Here is a 5,700-nt window from a genome sequence, read left to right on the forward strand (position 1 = left end):
GCTTGGTGGGACCGTTAAGTATTCACCTGACGGGTGAATTGAGGGAGAAGATAGGGAAGAGGGAATTTGTGGAGATATTCTCCCTGTTGCCCTTGGAGCACGTGTTGGAGGTGAAGGAGGATGAGAAGGAGAAAGTTAAGAAGGAGGAGGAGAGAAAGAAAAGGTGGAGGAAGTTACCCAAGAATTTCGGGAACTGTTCCCGGGCCTTTTGCATTTTGGCCAGTGTGTTTTGTGAGAAGTTCCCAGAACAGGGAGCATCTTTATTTTGCTATGATGATGAGATAGCTAGTGCCTACAGGACATATGGGGGTATGGCGTGGTGGAGGTATGATGAAGGGTTTGGGCAACGAATGGCGGTCCGCCCAGAGATGCGTTGGGACGACAGGGACATGGGAATTTGGTTGGAAATGATGACCCCCTTAAGGGGGAATCATTCCTTTCGGGCTATGGGCAGACACGTGGTAGTGCAGGAGTTGGTACTGGAACCGGAACGGCCATATGTAAAGGCTTGTGCTTCCAGTTCAATGAGGGGCAATGTAGGTTTGGATCCTCGTGCAAATACAAGCACGAGTGCTCGGTATGTGGAGGGATCCACTCTGGGGTAAAATGTTTCAGGAAGGGCAGAGTGGGGACCCGGCCAGGGGAAGTGGGTCCAGCGCGCGCGGACTCCGGTGAGAGTAAGAAAGATGGTCCCGTGGCTCGAGGCGTACGCCCAGTGAGCGGGGGCACGCAGAGGATGCGGAGTTGCTGTTAACGGGGTTTAGTTCGGGGTTTGTGATCCCGTTTAGGGAGCAGGCGGGGTTGGTTTTTGCAGGAAATTTGAAATAAGTAAATGGTAAGGGACTACCCAGAGGTGTTGAGGGAAAAACTGGGGAAAGAAGTTCAGCTGGGGAGAATGGCGGGCCCATTTCTGTACCCGCCATTGCCGAATTTGAGGATGTCCCCGTTGGGGGTGGTGCCGAAAAAGGCCCCAGGGCAGTTTCGGATGATACACCACTTGTCCCACCTGCAGGGAGGATCGGTGAATGATGGCATCGATCCGGATATGGTGTCGGTAAAATATGCCTCCTTCGACAAGGCAGTTGCTGTGGTGCGGGTGGCAGGGTGGTGCACCCTGATGGCTAAGGCGGATGTGGAATCCGCTTTCCGCTTGTTGCCGGTCCACCCGAGGTGTCACCACCTCCTGGGGTGTAAATTTGAGGACCAGTTTTACGTGGACCTCTGCCTCCCGATGGGCTGTTCGATATTCTGTTCATATTTTGAAAGGGTCAGCTCCTTCGGGGAATGGATGGTGAAGAAAAAGTCTGGGAATGTCTCGGTAGTTCATTACTTAGATAACTTCCTTTTTGTGGGCCCAGCGGGGTCAGAGGTATGCAAACTGCTGGTGGAGGTTTTCGGTGAGGTTGCTCGGGAGTTCGGTATTCCTGTGGCAGCTGAGAAGTCGGAGGGTCCGGGTAAAGTCTTAAGCTTCTTAGGGGTCGAGGTGGATTCGATCAAGATGGAGTGCAGACTCCTGGAGGAAAAAATCCGGGATCTGCGGATGGTGATTGACAGGGTCCTGAGTAGCAAGAAAGTCTTACTCAGAGATGTGCAATCGCTTTTGGGTAAGCTGAATTTCGCTGGGCGAATTATACCCATTGGGCGAATCTTCTGTCGGAGATTGTCATTGGCGACGGTGGGTGTGAGCAATCTGAAATTTCATGTCCGTTTGTCTATGGAGGTGAAGGAGGATTTGGAAAATATTTCTGGAAGATTTTAACGGGAGACTGTTGATTCAGGAGAGAGGGTGGTTGGACGACCAGTTGTGTTTATACGTCGGGAGCCCATGGTTTTGGGGCATTTCTGAATGGTGAATGGTGTGTGGGAGCTTGGCCAAAGGTGTGGGCGGAATGGGGACTGACTAAGAATTTGAAGTTTTTGGAGCTTTTCCCATTGGTGGTGGCCCTGAGAATTTGGCCTGAATATCTCAGGAATAAGAGGGTCTGCTTTCACTCCAACAATTTAGGTGTGGTGTGGGCTATTAATCGCCTGACGGTGAATTCCCCGGCAGTGATACTTTTATTAAGGGCATTTGTGTTGGAATGTTTGCGCTGTAATATTTCATGGAGAGCGGTGCATGTCCCAGGGCGCCTTAATGTAATTGCTGACTCTTTATCCCGGTTTCAATGGGATTGGTTCCGAGAGGCAGCCACGGAGGCGGACGCGGAAGGCATGGAATGCCCGGGGTATCTGTGGCAGCTTGGTTGCCAGGAGTGTTGAATCTGGTACAAGGGGCACTAGCCCCGAGCACATGGAGGGCTTACGTCCGAGTGTGGTACATGTGGCTGAATAGGGTGGAGCAGGAGGAACGACAAGGAGTCTGTGAGGATTGGGTGAGAACACTGGTGGAGTGGATAAGGTGTTGGGGGAGCGAGGGGCTGTCGCCCTCAGAGATGAGGAAGAGAATGGTGGCTTTGGCCTTTCTGTTTCAAATTTTGGGGTGTGTAGATTTGAGTAAGGTTTTTGTGGTGCGTATGGCGGTCAAGGGTTTATGTAAAAGGAGGGTGCGGGCCGACGGACGACGGCCATTGGCGTTTGCTATTCTTGAAGGGGTGATTGAGAGGTTAAGGGGTATTTGTTCATTGTGGTACGAGGAAATGTTATTTAGGGTGGCATGTGTGCTGGCCTTCTTCGGAGCTTTCAGGGTGTCGGAGTTGATGGGCATGAACCTGCGGGATAAAAAAGACCTGGGTAGGCAGGACGTGGTGTTGAAGGAAGGGTTGGTGGAGCTATGGGGGAGGAGATCCAAGATGGATCAGGAAGGAAAAGGTGTGTTGGTAGTTCTTCGGGAGATTGGGGGCCATTGCTGTTGGGTGGGAATGGTGCAGGAGTTTCTGGGGGTGTCCCGACATAACACGGGGCTGTTGTTGGTGCATGGGGATGGGTCCCCATTATCCAGATTTCAGTTTGTGGCAGTATTGCATAAGGCATTGGGAGCAATGGGGATGAAGGGGGAGGATTTTGGTTCCCATTCATTTGGGATTGGGGCGGCGACGGAGGCAGCAAATTTAGGGTTGGATGCAGGGGTGATCAGAAAGATTGGCAGATGGAGGTCTGAAAGATTTCGGGGGTACGTGAGACAGGGCTTGGTATTGCAGCCGGGGGGTTATTGATGAGTTACAATTTTCTTTCATTTGGCAGGGCCTGTGAGGTGCTGGATCTTAGGAAACTCCTATGTTTTTTGGGCGAGGAAGGCAGCTGCTGTAAAAGAGAAAGGGTTACAGTTGGGTTTTTCCAGTGAGCGGGTGCAGTTAAGGTGGTTCAGGATACGGGGTATGAAGTGGGCTCAGGTGGTTGGCACGGTGGTGGAATATGCCAGGATGTTTAACCCACCCCAGGTGTTGGTCATTCATGCAGGGGGGAATGACCTAGGGTACATGTCCCAGAAGAAATTGTTGTGGTAAATGAAGAATGGTTTTGATAGATTGCTTGAATTGTTCCCGGGTTTGATTTTGGTGTGGTCGGAGATTGAGAGCCGGCTGGTGTGGTGATCCGCTTGGGATGTAAAGAAATTGGAGGCACCTAGAAGAAAGGTGAATAGGACGCTGAGTGGGTATGTGATAAGGCTGGGGGGTGTTGGGCTTAGGCACGTGGAGTTTGAGGGTGAGTCGGGCAGGTGTTTTTACCTGAGTGATGGTGTTCACCTGAATGAAGTGGGGTTGCACCTATTTAATTTTACTATTAAGGAAGGGATCGAAAAGGCCTTAGCTCTATGTGGCAGTACTCGCTGAGGGCGAGTGGTGGCGGGGTGCTTGCTGTGGTCTATTGAGGCTTACGCCTGATGGATAATGGCTGGTACTTCTGTCGGTAACAGAAAGGGGAAAGTGATGGTGGATGCCCCGCCCTAAAAGGGGTGGGGGCTTATAGAGAGAACAAAAGCAAGCACTGGGTGAATGTTAAGAAAATGAAAGGTTTATAATGTTGATAATAAAAGTTTAACTTGTTGTTTATTGGTTATTAAACAATCTGTGACCTTTTCTTCCCCATAACCTGTGGTCTTGTCTTTATTGAGGTATGATGTAACAAACTCAGAAATGGGGGTCAAGACCAGCCCAGTTGACGACTGGAATTAGGGCATATTTGACCCCACTTTATGGTAGTATTGGTAGGCTCTGCTGTAGGGGTGGAAGATAGTAGGAGGAGTTAAATACTCCTCCCCGGCTGACATGTCATATGCAGAGTCAAGAGCAGCACGGAAGGAGGGGAGTTTTCCCGCCCTCCCTCCCAAAACTGATGGTTAAGATGGTGATTGTCGCAGCTGTGGCGGGGTGCTTGCTGTGGTCTATTGAGGCTTACGCCTGATGGATAATGGCTGGTACTTCTGTCGGTAACAGAAAGGGTAAAGTGATGGTGGACGCCCCGCCCTAAAAGGGGTGGGGGCTTATAGAAAGAACAAAAGCAAGCACTGGGTGAATGTTAAGAAAACGAAAGGTTTATAATGTTGATAATAAAAGTTGGTTAATAAACAAGCTGCGGCCTTTTCTTCCCCATAATTCTGTGGTCTTGTCTTTATTGAGGTATGATGGAACAAACTCAGAAATGGGGGTTCAACCAGTAGCTAGTGTCAGAAACTCAGAGCCAATTCCCATACTTTTAAATAACAAATGGCAATAAAATAATATTTACCCTGTATATTTCTTGCAAACCCTCCCGGTGCCCCTTCCGGAACACCTGATATTTTCCTTACAAAAACAGATTAATTGCTTTATATGGTCACACAAATTACCTTGTATTGCCACTTCTACCCTATACCGTCCCAAAGAGATAGGCGGGATTGGAGCCCCTAACTTGTTGCACTATAGACATGCTGTTTTCTTAACAAGGATTGTGGACTGGTGCAAGCAAGCGTTAAATAAGGAGTGGATTCAGTTACAACAATCACTTTCCGATAATCATTACCTATGCAGGAATTGTTGGATCCCAACTACCCAATGTAATCTATTAGACACAACACCTAAGATAGTAAATGAAACTTTTAAACCAGAGCTTTCCAAACTTTTCATGTTGGTGACACACTTTTTAGACCTACATCATTTCGCGACACAGTAATTAAATCAGTTGTACTAGCAAAAAGGAGGTTAAACTAACTTGTTTTAAGAGATACGGACACATACATAAATTATATAATAATAAAATGTGTTTACAAGTAACAGTAAATATGTGCAAGAATTAAAAAAAAGTTTAATAACACCAATAGCTACTTACTATTTTAATGGGATGTATGAGGTTGATGGGATGAACACAGTTTCTGAATATTTGGTGGAATATTAGATAAAGACACTCACATTTCATCATCAAGCATTTTTAAGTTTCCACTTCCTATCCATAAATCAAGAGCAGGAGCAGCAATGCACTACTGGGAGCAAGTTGCAAATAAAAAAACACTGACTTGTGACTTCAGCTCAGCGTTTAAGCTGCCGCCCTCAGAGCTCGGCGAGTCCGATTGACTACTGCCCGCGCTGCAAACACATTGCTGTCCCGCTCAATGACTACACATGCAGTCACGAGCCAATTAAGGAGACTACACGTGCAGTCAGGAGCCAATATGCCGCCAAAGCCGCCAATAGGAATAGTTTCAGTTCCCACTGAGCTGCGCCAATTGGTTAAGATGATCTGTGACCCACAAGGTATCAATCACGTGTCAACCATGTGATATGCGTA

Source organism: Bombina bombina, unplaced genomic scaffold (assembly GCF_027579735.1).
Source record: "Bombina bombina isolate aBomBom1 unplaced genomic scaffold, aBomBom1.pri scaffold_781, whole genome shotgun sequence".
NCBI classification, from domain to species: domain Eukaryota; kingdom Metazoa; phylum Chordata; class Amphibia; order Anura; family Bombinatoridae; genus Bombina; species Bombina bombina.